Raw genomic sequence first — 13,468 nt, forward strand, 5'->3', positions numbered from 1 at the left:
CACAACTTTCAGCCAGTTATTAAAACTAGCTCATATTCTGTTCCCAAAGAGGAACTTTTAACATGAGTCCTACCACTACAGCATTTTAATGGCATGAGACTGTTTTTAACATTTTTTATTATTTAAGTGCTTCTATTGCCCATCTGTAGGCACCTACTAGGGAGCTGTAGAGGCTAGGTATAATTAAGGATCAATTTTCTGGTTTGGAAGCTCTTTCCAAAAGCTGGTTTCTATCATCTTGAAACTTTAAATACACTTACAGCCATAGATTTCTCACAACTATACATAGTTATATAACATTATGTGCAAGTAATTTTAACTTATCAGTATCTGATAGGATATGTCTTTGTAGGAGTAAGGGGACAGCTGTGGCTACATAATTACTGACAATCTATTTAATAATCCCTATTTATTTTACCTTTCTTGAATGTTTCAGTACGCATTTGACCAAAATTATTAATGAAATGAGCATGTGAAATCTGTATATTTTCTGTTAAATTCAAGCTGGAAAAGAACCTCCAGAAACAGGAGAGATATGCCCCAAAATGGCTGCATATAAAAGACTGCCGGCCGGAGAGTGAGATTTATTGCTACATCAAGTTGGCACTGAAGCAGCTCTCGCTCTAGGTGATCAAAACAGGGGCTAAGTTTTCCCTGTCAGAAGGGCCAATCTAACCAAGCATTTGAGAAGCTACGACCTGTTTCAGATGGCATTCCCCAAGCTGTTTCTCTTGCATCTCTGTTCTCAGAAGTAAAAAATGAGTAGTTATTAATTTCTGTAAGGTGCTTCAAAAACCTGCAAAGTGAAAACCGTATATTAAAGGTCAGATAGTAATTAGCCCCAGTGCAGAAGGCTGAGCAAGACATAAGAAGAAACACAAAATTTCTGAAGGAGCTGGAGCATCTGCTTCTTCATTTCTTTGGATATCCAGACTAATCACTACTCAGTGCCACCAGTAAGGAGTTAGGTATCTATTCATAAATATTTCTGTTTCTTAAACATTCCAATAGTTTAATAGAGGACTGTAACCAATCAACGCATTTTTCAATTTCTCAACTGCATTAAGCCAATTCACATATAAGGGAAAGTAATTCTCAGAGCTTTTGATGTTTTAAATTTCTACCTACCAGATACCTGGTGCCCAACTGTACTGATGAGGTCAACTGAGATTCTCATTTGAATTAATTTCAGTAATACGAATAAAGACTACACAACCAGGCACTTTAAATAATGCAAAAAGATTCATGACATTTTTAGTTAAGTATTAAACAGTATTACCTTTTTGGTAGACGGATAAGTGAGCTACACCCCAGAAAAACTATTCCACAAATGTGCAGCAATGACTAGACCAGGGGAAAGACTAGAATGGGTCACTGCATCCTAAGATCATGAGCCCTCCATTCTAACCCTACTGGTAATAACGCATGAAAAAGTTTCCTTTATTTCCATCTGAATAAACACTACATGAATAAAATCCCAGGAAATTCAATACTTAATGCAATGATCTGCACATCAGTATATATGGTTAGTACAGCTTCCCAACCAACAGAAAAAAGGTATTTCTGGGTAGTGATGGGGAGAAGCAACAGCAGCTTGGTGTAGGAACTACAGTAGAAGCTGTATCATCCAAGTAGATCCAGTTCATTAAGTTAAAAGCAGACTTTCTAGTCAAGGAACAGTTCTCCCAATTCAAAAGTCACTTTACTAGTTTAACAGGAAAAAGTGTTAAGACCCTTGAAAAAACCACATGCCATTGCAGCTGTGACCCTTTACATGGCCCTCTGGCCTCGCTCTGAACTCTGTCAGAGGAGGACGACATCAAATTCTAAGCAATTTCACATTTGTTTGGTACCAAGGACTTCTCTGCAAGTTAACTGAAGACACTTAAGGCTTCTTAGTCACAAGCAGATCAGATCTGTATCAGTTTCAATGGATGCACACGACTGAGATCCAGCTGTAGTTCCCAAGGGACAGTATTACAAGAAAAGGAAAAACATCATGTGGTAAGACCGTCTGGTCGGTAGAATCTGGTTTACACTAGAATTAGTATCTCAGAAATGCAGTATTGTTGACATATTCAAGCAAGATTTGATAAAGTCCCAAACTTACAAAAGAGGTTGTACAGCTACACAGACACCCAATGCATTCAGTGCAAGGTACATAATGTCACACTGAGTGATAATAACTGGGGCAAAGTGCCTTGACTGTAGGTTGTCTGTGAATACATCCTAATATTCAGTACCCTTGGAAGTATCTGCACAGGTAATGCAATCAGGATGAAAGGCTGAAAAGTCTCAAGCAACTATTTATCAATTTGTGGCAAAAGAGAACTTAAAGATGAATACAGAAACTTTGGAAATTCTCTTTCAAAGTCAGCAAGTACGAGGAAAAATTTTGTACGTGCTGCACCATAGTTAAAAATGCATGGCCAATTCTCCAATAATTAGAAATTCACCTGTACAGATAGATTCCTGATCTGCAGGTGAAAACTAACTTACCTCTACCACACCTAAGGAAATAATTGCTGAACATGGTGAACTAAACTCGTGCATACACAGCAGGTGCATCTCCAAGCTGGTTTGAAAACAACACCAACAAAAATAACACTGAAGTGACGCAACACTTACTGAATGAGAAAGTAAGTTTTAATGAATTAATCCTTCTCCCACACTTAGGATCTCACACAAGTTGAGCACAAACTGTATTCTGAGTGCATTAATAGGTTTTATGCACCAGAAGTATCACCTTAGCCTGAACCACCTATCTCAAAGTTATCTTTAAACTACCCAGACCTCGAAGTCCTTAAACAGTGCTTCACCCTCCACGGTAAAATGTGCAAGACTCTTTTCAGATATCCTTGTTGCATAACTGGATCAGGTATATCTAATAAGATAAAGCTTGGGTATGGCTAATAAGATAAAGCTTGGCAGAGAGAATATGGACAAGGATCACTGGTTCATGAGGATAGTAGTACAGGATCTAACCCAGAATCCTAAGAAGCAGCATAAAGAATGAATATTAAAAAGCACTCTCTATACTATATCTAACTAGAAGTATCAGTTCAGGACAGCCTTCCCCAAAGAGACTCAAGTTATCAAGAGAAAAGAATGAGTGGAGGCGCTACACATTAGTTTCAGATTTTGAAACTATAAACCCATATTGATCTAGGCAGTTCCATTATGAAAGTGATTTCAGCACGCAGAACTGTGACACCAGAGGCAGAAAGCCAACTGTGTTGAAGAGAAGCTGCTTGAACACATGACAAATTAACAGAGTAGCCTTAGAACAAGGTAGATGCGGAGTTGTAGTGAGAGTTGTTAGCTATCTACGTCCCCTACATTTGTTAAAAGAACCTTATTCAGACAATACTTTTTCACACACACCATAACTTCCCTAATTTAGCTTGTCTGAACACAAGCTGTGGCCTCAGGATCTGCTTCTAATTTTGCCTACAGGATATTTTTGTCTGGTTAAGCAGCACATATACCAAACTTGAAACTACCCTGCACACAACAAATACTGAGTACTTCTGGAAAGGTCTAGGTATAAAATAAATAGTATTATCTACTATGCCTTCTTTTTTAGGCAGTTCCACCACAGAGTTGGTTTAATTTTTATACAGAATTTACATGATTTTCAGAACACTGAGGACAGCAGAAAATCTGTTAAAGAAACCTAACGGTCTATGAAAGAAGTCTGCTTCATGGTTTGGTTTATTTTTTAAAGTAAGACCTTTGTTGCAAGTTAATGGATTTATTTAGGTTAAAGCATCACTAGTAAGTCTGTAAAGGCAAGTATGAAAATGTATTGGACTCATAGAGCAAATTTAATTCCTTTGATTTATACCTGAATCCTGTGATGATGTGGCAAAATACTCCAGGACAACCTGCCTTGCTACTCCATTCTATACATACCAAAAAGGAAGGATCAAAGACAACCTCTAGCTCAAAAATCACAGAATGTTAGAGATTGGAAGGGACCTCGAAAGATCATCTAGTCCAATCCCCCTGCCAGTTCTGGGACCCTCAGTTCAAGAGGGACAGAGAACTGCTGGAGAGAGTCCAGCGCAGAGCCACAAAGATGATTAAGGGAATGGAGCATCTCCCTGATGAGGAAAGGCTGAGGGAGCTGGGTCTCTTTAGCCTGGAAAAGAGGAGACTGAGGGGTGACCTAATTAATGTTTATAAATATGTAAAGGGTGAGTGTCAGGAGGATGGAGCCAGGCTCTTCTCTGTGACATCCAGTGATAGGACAAGGGGCAATGGGTTCAAGCTGGAACATAGGAGGTTCCACTTGAATATGAGAAAAAACTTCTTCACGGTGAGGGTGACAGAGCTCTGGAACAGGCTGCCCAGAGAGGTTGTGGAGTCTCCTTCTCTGGAGGCATTCAAAGCCTGCCTGGATGCGTTCCTGTGTGATCTGATCTAGGTGTTCCTGCTCCGGCAGGGGGATTGGACTAGATGATCTTTCCTGAGCCACAAGCTGATAGAAGCTGAGCATGTTCGTGAGGATCTATTTTCTTGCATTTTTTACTTTTCCATTTACAGAGAGGTTTCCAATAATGACCTACAATAGTGAACTATACAAACCTTGATCTGGACAAGTATAGTAGCTCTTAACTAAGATTGTTTAAGGGTTACCAAATGTCGAAAGTCAGAAAAATAATACGTGATTTTTTGTTTCTTCAGTAGTGCTTCTATAATAGCAAGATAACCAAATATGTAAGTGAACCCCATTCTTTTTTTTTTTTTTCCAGTCTGTTCACTGTTGACTTCATAATATCCTGTCACCAAGTGTGATTTATATCGGAAAATGTCACCCAAGAAAGCAAACATTTCAAAGAGCTCGTAAGTCCCTAGGGGAAGCAGACATAGCAACTGAAAATTAAGTTATCACAATTTCTGCTAGATAACACCCTCCTCCAACCAGCCTAGAAGGATCTGGTCATAGGAAACATTGAAATCAGAAGGTACCACTAAGCACTCGTAGCAAAAGTAAACCACATAGCTGAGTTTCCACCCATTGCAATTGGAACAATTACTGTGTTCCATTTACAAGAACAGAGAGATCCAAAATGAGTACCCCAGTTTAAAGAAGTGGTCCATGTTCTTATTCATTTTGACCTTGCCTCTGTAAAAATGGGAACAGAAAAGAAAGCTAATGAGTACGTTCAGAATATACTGACATTTAAGTATCACTACAGGCATATTTTTACTCTTTTGTATTTCTGAAGTTCTTGGGATTATAAAATAAATGAGACTTACCTGCAAGTAGAAAGGAGGACCAAACCCTTTTCTGACTTATACCCCTTTTAAATAATGTCGAGTTCATTTAAGGATTTGATTTGTAAACACTGTACGAATGAAGAGAGGAACTGAAAAGAGTTACAAATAAACTGACAGGAATTTTTCAGCTATGGAATACATCAGTAGTTTAAACTTGCCTGTCCTGCTTCCCTATGGAGTGCCCAGCTCTGTCCTGACAATATTCTCAGAACCAGTGTCAAAGCTGCTAACCCTGCCTTTTCTGCCAAAACCATCACGTATTGTAACACGACCTTTAGCAATCTACAAAGTGTTTTCATTGCATTTTTTACAGCTGTATTTTTTAACACAGAAATCAGCCTATAATAAAAACTGCTACATTCTGTGATGGACAGCTTTTATTTTAAGAGCAACAGACTGTAGTGTTTCACAAGAGAAACATTTTTTAAATTACAGTATTCAGTAGGTTTTTGTTAGCTTAATGCCCCACCTGCTGGCTGATGACTAAATTACATTGTGATTGTTATCAAAGTCATCACATGCCTATTATTCTGTCACCAGTAGGTAGCTATACGCTGTCATGGCAACTGGTACAATTCTATGTAGAAGATGGACTGCACAGCTGGGTCCACCACAGTATGAAGATTAACATACAGAAATAGAACCTAGATGGTTACAAAAACAGACGTTAGGCCAAGATTTTTAATATCCATCCAGATTGATCACACTGAAGTATTACAAAGCATAACGTGAATAAAAAATACTACAAAAGCAGTGAACTTGTGTCTTTAAGAATTCCAACACCCTCAGCTGCACCCAGCTCAGTCACTATACTGGGTTGGGTTACGTTATATTCAGGTATTGTTTCTCAAAAATGGATCAAAGAGTCTAGGAGAAGAGACAGAAGTCAAGGCAAACAATATAAAAATATTTCAGTCTCATTTATTTGAGAACACTGTTTGAAAGAACAGTTTTAAAGCTTAGCTTATTTTAAAGAATGAATACAGTTTACTGCTTGCTTACAAACCTCACTTGGTCAAAGAAGCTCTGCTTGCAGTTAGTGCTGGCCTGAGTTTAGGACCTGCTTAATTTGAAAAAGCACAAGTAAGGGACCTTTCAGAAGCAGATATCCCTGCCTGTCACATCCATCTCCTCAAGCTCAGGGAAATGGAGTCAGTAGACACTTGCTCAGCTATAGAGACATATTTCTGCAGTGTCCCTAAATTAACACAGCATCCTAGAAAATGTTCTTTCCCTGGGATATACAAGGATTTGCCAAGGTGCTAACTCCAGGATTATCTTCTATTTCAATCCACTGATCTCCTGAATCTCTTGGAGATACTCCCCACATGAAATCAACTGCCTAAAAGATTATTATTAAAAACTGAACAAATACAATCAAGTTACGTGTCGCAAGATTAGTAAAAAAATCCATCTTCAGGCTTCCTTCACCGCAGCAGACACATTTACGACTGCCTCAGTGTTAGAAAGCATGCTTTGGTGTCAATTGTCACACAGCACAGCAGCTCCTCACCTTCTAGTAGCCCAGCATTCATAAGTGCTGTGCATATTACCAAGTCCCCAGAAACCATGGCAAAACAAAACTAATCAGCCCAGACTTCATAATTTACTAATGGGCAGCACAGCACTAAAATATAATTTCTGAAACTGCACCACTATTGATCCTTTTTATCTCACTTTGAAAAATCTGTTTTTAAAATCTGTTAACAGAATTGAACTTTAATTAATGATACTACCACAGACCACTGAAGAAAACAAATAACTCCTGCATCTGGCTGTCTCCTAAGTCAGGGAATAACCACTGCAACAGCATCAGTAACTTTTATCCGCAGAAGTGAAACATCTAACAAAAAGGGAAGGACCTACTTCTTTTTCGTTTTGTTTTTTTTTTTATGATTCTAGTATTTTAAGCAAATCAGTTCTGCATATTTGCTCAAAATAAAGGTAATTAACAGCCTTAACTTAAGGGACAGTAAGGAAAATCTTATTCACAATGTAAGGTTTTGTCTATATACTATATATACATACCTTGACCAATGATGTTTTCAGCTTAATTGCTGTTTGACATCTCTTAACTACAGTATAATTTTGCATAGCACTGAATGTGAGAGCCCTCCAACAGCTATAGTGAAAACATCATCTGTAGCAGACTTGAAACCTACCTGCTAGGTAGGGCAGCTGCTCAGTGCAACGGAATATTGTCCTATGAAGCCCTAAGGACTTTCCCCCAGCAATTAAAGATACTACCTTCAGAGATTTCCACCCCAGTAAGTACATTAGAGAAAAGAAGATTTTTTAAGGGTGTGACACAAAGCTTTGCAGGGAGAAAATCAAAAGGGCCAAAGCCCAAACAGAACTTCATCTGGCTACTGCCACAAAAGACAATTAAAAAAAATGTTTCTTTTATAAATACATTAGCAACAAAAGGAGGTCTAAGGACAATCTCCATCCTTTATTGGATGCAGGGGGAAACAGTGACAAAAGATGCAGAAAAGGCTGAGGTACTTCACGCCCTATTTGCCTCAGTCTTTTAATAGTCAGACCAGTTGTTCTCAGGGTACCCATCCCCCTGACCTGGAAGACAGAGAGCAGGAGCAGAATGAAGCCCCCATAACTCAAGGGGAAATCGTTAGCAACCTGCTACACCACTTACACACAAGTCCATGCGGCTGGGATGGGATCCACCCAAGGGTACAAAGGGAACTGGCAGAGGTGCTCACTAAGCCACTTTCAATCATCTGTCAGCAGTCCTGGCTAACCACAGAGGTCCCAGTTGACTGGAGGTTAGCAAATGTCATGCCCACCTACAACAGCCAGAAGTAGGAACCAGGGAACCACAGGCCTCTCAGTCTGACCTTGGTGCCAGGGAAGGTTATGGAGCAGATCATCTTGAGTACCATAGAATCATAGAATGTTTAGGGTTGGAAAGGACCTTAAAGATCATCTAGTTCCAGCCCCCCTGCCCTGGGCAGGGACACCTTCCACTAGACCAGGTTGCTCAAAACCTCATCCAGCCTCGCCTTGAACACCTCCAGGGATGGGGCATCTACAGCTTCCCTGGGTGTGGCACATACAGGACAACCAGCTGATCATGCCCTGTCAGCATGGGTTTATTAAAGGCAGGTGCTGTTTGACTTAACCTATCTCCTATGACAAGATGACCCATGTAGTGGATGAGGGAAAGGCTGTGGATGTTGTCTACCTAAACTTTTGACACCATTTCCCACAGCACTCTCCTGGAGAAACTGGCTCATGCCTTGGACAGGAGTACTCTTTGCTGGGTAAAAAAAACTGGCTGGATGGCCAGGCAACAGAGCTGTGGTGGATGGAGTTAAATCCAGCTGGTGGTCGGTCAGAAGTGGTGTTCCCCAGGGCCGGTTCTGTTTCATGTTCTCTCTCAACAATCTGGACAAGGGGATGAAATACACCCTCAGTAAGTTCTCAGATGAAACTAACTTGGGCAGGAGTGTTGGTCTGCTTGCATGCAGAAAGGCTTTGCAGAAGGATTGGTACAGGCTCAACCTATGGGCCAAGGCCACCTGTATGAGTTTCAGCAAGACCGAGTGCCACGTCCAGCTCTTGGGTCACAACAATCCCATGCAATACTACAGGCTTGGGGAAGAGGGGCTAGAAGGCTGCTTGGTGGAAAAGGACCCAGGCATGTTGCTCAACAGCCAGCTGAATATGAGCCAGCAGTGTGCCCAGGTGGCCAAGGTCAATAGTATCCTGGCCTGTATCAGAAACAGTGTGGCCAGCAGGACTAGGCAAGTTACTGTGTCCCTGTACTCAGCACTGGTGAGGCCGCACCACAAATACTGTTTAGTGTTGGGTCCCTCACTACAAGAAAAACATTGAGGTGCTGGAGTGTGTCCAGAGAAGAACAAAGCTGGTGAAGGGTCTGGAGAACAAGTCTGGTGAGGAGCAGCTGAGGGAACTGGGGTTGTTCTATCTGGAGAAGAGGAGGCTGAGGGGGGACCTTATTGCTCTCTGCAACTGCCTGAGAGGAGGTTGTAGCGAAGTGGGTAACCAGTCTCTTTTCCCAAGTAAAAAGTGATCAGAGGAAATGGCCTCAAGTTGTGCCAGGGGAGGTTTAGTTTGGATATTAGGAAAAATTTATTCACTGAAAGGGTTGTCAAGCATTGGAACAGGCTGCCCAGGGAAGTGGTGGAGCCACCATCCCTGGAGGTATTTAAAAGATGTGTAGATGGGGCACTCCAGGACATAGCTTAGTGGTGGATGTGGCAGTGTTAGGTTTATGGTTGGATCTCATGATCTTAAATGTCTTTTCCAACCTCAATGATTCTATGAGTTAGCATATGGCCTCTGACCAATGCACATTCTGTTACCTGCCTTAATATCCTCCTAAAAGCCAGAGGTTGAAGCGTGTGCCCATCCCAATTACAGGCACATTTCTAAAAGATTACTCCACCACGTGCATGCAGGATCCCCTTTGCATGTTTTAAGAAAGGTATCATTTATCTTGCTTGTTACAATGCACAGGAGCCATCAATCCTGTTTTAATCATTTATCTGCTTTCTACATTCAGCTTAAAGCTAGCTTATGGCAAGAACTGGATGGCTGCACAGCTCAGACCTTATGAACTGCTACAGGCCAAAACATTTCTCCCCCCTACTCTGCTCTGGTGAGACCCCACCTGGAGTACTGCATCCAGCTCTGGCATCCTCAGCACAGGAAAGACATAGACTTGCTGGAATAGGGCCAGGAGGGCCACAAAAATTATCAGGATGAAACACCTCTCCTATGAGGAAAGGCTGAGAGAGCTGGGACCAGGAAGACCTTATTGCAGCATTTCAGTGCTTAAAGGGGGCTTATAAGAAAGATCAGGACAAACTTTTTTGTAGGGCCTGTAGCAATAGGACAAGGGGTAATCATTTTAAACAAAGAGCATAGATTCAGACGAGGTATAAAGAAGAAAATTTAACAATGAGGGTGGTGAAACACTGGAACAGGTTGCCCAGAGAGGGTGTAAATGCCCCATCCCTGGAAACGTTAGAGATCAGGTTGGAGAGGGCTCTGAGCAACCTAACGTAGTTGAAGATGTTGGACTACATGACCTCTAAAGTTCTCTTCCAACTCAAATTGTTCTATGATTTTACAGTTCTAAGAACCCATTTTTCCCAGGTAAACAACTAAACTACCTCTAATGCATGGTTCTAGTCCTAAATTGTTCTAGGAAGACTTCACAAGAAGCCTAAGAATTCTTTGAACACTCAGTGCACTAAAGGAACCAACATAAAACAAAGGGGGAAGAGATTTGATTGTTTGTCCAGTCAAAAAAAAAAAAAAAAAAGACACCACTCAGCAAAATATTATTCCTCTACAGTTTAGACAGAAAGCATATAGAGGATTAGGACAGACTTAAGATATCATGAGTAGGGGAAAAGGAAAGCAGTCTCCTTGATAGTTCAAAATACAGTGAAAATTGAACACCTGACTTACAGAAATATCAATATTATCAGGTTAACAGCTAGAAGTGTAGAAGGCACGATTACAAAAGCACAACCCAAGAGGAGTGTTGCAGACCCATAAGTAGAGTACTGTCTTACAAGAGGTACCTCTAATACTCTACCATATCAGAAGTATATTGACTGACTGCAGCATGCACTTCACTTGAGTACATATTCAGAGATTTGAGAGTTTTTGCAAGTTTAATTATGCTGCTAGTCCCAAAAGAGTTACTGTATGGATAAAGATACCTCCTTATTTTCAGGTCTGACACTGCATTTTACAGTAACATTTTTACATGTAAAACCTGTCCTCCTCATTATTATACTTACTAGAGCCTCCCAACCTTAAGCTGAAAGAATGAAAAACCCTTTTTCATGTTAATCTTGACCACGAAGTACATGGAAGTTCACACTACTGGGAAAAAAAGCTTTGAATTTATTCACAGTAGCTAAAGCCAGAACAGTCAGTGGGACTATACATAAGCCTTTGTAAACTCAGCAGATGCCTTTTTTTCTTAAAAATAAATAAATCACAGTGAAACTGTAGTTCCCCCCCACACCCCCAAAAAAGTTTAAAGTGAAGTTCACCCCAAACTTTAGAGGAAGAATGAAAAAATATGAAGTAAGAATCCATCTAGGTTGTAAAGCCACTTAAGCTTTTTTAGGAGATGCATGTTTCATCTGAAGAAGCCCTGATATGTACTCTTTACAGCCTGTATTCCCCGCCCGCCCCCCCCCACTTTCTCAGCTACATTGAAAGTGGCAGATAGTAAAGCTTCCAAATAATACAACATCTATCCAAAAATACTGGTCTACCAAGTCATTCTTGCAAGGAATATAGACTGTATACCTGCTACAGGACTTAAAAAAATCTGTTCCATTAAGGCATGCAAAAGAGAACCCTGTGAAATACAATTAAAGGAAAATCCTTTTGTTTCTTTGTAGCATTCAAGGATCAGGTCACCTTCACATAAGGCATAATTTAGCATCCTGGTTTAACACACAAATACAGAGAAGGAAAAAAATTATTTCCATTTTGACACAGAATTAGTGCCTGTGCCAGACAATCATTCTACTGGATATCCAAGAATACCATCTGGCTGGCTGACTCATTCCAAGAATAATTCTGTCAGGTGGAAAAGCTTGAAAAAAAAAAATGGTATGAAAAGGCCACAGCACCAAGCAGCCCACTGGGATACTTCAGATAAGAACCATAAAAACAAACAAGTGTCATAGCTCTATAACACCAAGTAAACTGAAGTGTCCTATCTTTGTCTTTTCTAAACAATTGTTCGTTCTGACAAAAAGCTGTCTTACTATTTAAAGGAGACTTACATGCTTTTGGGTCCCACACAGAACATACGTACCCTGTGCAAGCAAAGGCAGATCCACAAGAACTCACTACTGCCTAGTAGCTCACAATTAACATGGTCCACTTGATTTGGTAACAAGGGGTACAAATTTGCAAAAGAAGCTTCAATTGTAAACCTACTCTGGAGATGTCTTTGGCTACAGCCATACTGAACAGATGTTTCAACTTTCTGAACGGAACACAGAAAAGATTTACCTATTGTTTTTGTAGGGTACTTACAGGGTACTTTGAAAGAACATTAAAAATGCATGTTCTTAGTTATAACTTGTTACTTTTACTGGCATATGCCACAAAATGTACAATTTCCAGATGGGAATTAGAAAAAAGTTTCCTTCAGGTAAGAAATGGCCAACAAAACCAGCACAACATGACCTAATTGGAAGAGAAAATAAATGGCACTCGTAAGGCCCAGGCTATTCATTTCACTGTGATAAGCCTTCTCAGCATGCTTGTAGGAACAGTTCATATCTAGCACCACCATTTCAAACATGCTGAACTAACAACTCACTCACCAGATGGTCCTATGGATAACACTTGTTCAACTAAACATAAAATATGCACTCTATGTAGATATCTTCTGTTTTATCTCTTCTTTTGGTGTTGAGACTCTTCAATGAGAACTACACATAGGCACTTCACGTTTTCTTAATGCTACGGCACAAAGCCTCAAATGCATTCCAGGGCAATCACGCCAAGGAAAACATTAAGCCAAAATGAAATCCGCAGCTGCAAAGAAACAATTACCTTTATCAATAAACTGACACCACAGCTTTAACAGGCAAAGTACCTAAACAGCCTACTCAAAGTTGCAAAGGAAAGGGTCCTGATATTCAGAAAACTCCAGATTTATTATTTTTTTTTTAAACTACTGAGTTTAACCATGTAAGATTTAAAAAAAAAACCTTATAAAGAAGGTGGTAACACACAAGTATAATCAAGGTACCATCTTTAAAACAGTGGTCTGAGAAAATCATGGCAAATTGATATTATGGGAACACTTAACACGACCTTTAGTGGCACAGAACAGTCTCAAAAGATAAACCTTAAAAGCTTTGCTTTTTCAGATCAATTTATGCTATCAGAACATCGGTGCAATTCTGTGTAAAGTGGCTCCAAAATCTGTAACTTCTATTTCCCCCCACCACCCTTTCTTCATTAATAAAATTCCATCCAGAACACTCCTTAGAAGCAGTTCTTGGACATTTTTCATCCTGCAGCCATATTCCCTTAAACATCTGGGTCTGCAGCAACTCAGTTCCCTTGTATACATTTCACTAACATCTACTTCTGGGTAAGTCCTTTCCTAGCCATTACTACTTCTAAACCTTCTGGAAATTTGAAG

The sequence above is a fragment of the Pterocles gutturalis genome, unplaced genomic scaffold (assembly GCF_000699245.1).
Source record: "Pterocles gutturalis isolate BGI_N339 unplaced genomic scaffold, ASM69924v1 scaffold4926, whole genome shotgun sequence".
NCBI classification, from domain to species: domain Eukaryota; kingdom Metazoa; phylum Chordata; class Aves; order Pterocliformes; family Pteroclidae; genus Pterocles; species Pterocles gutturalis.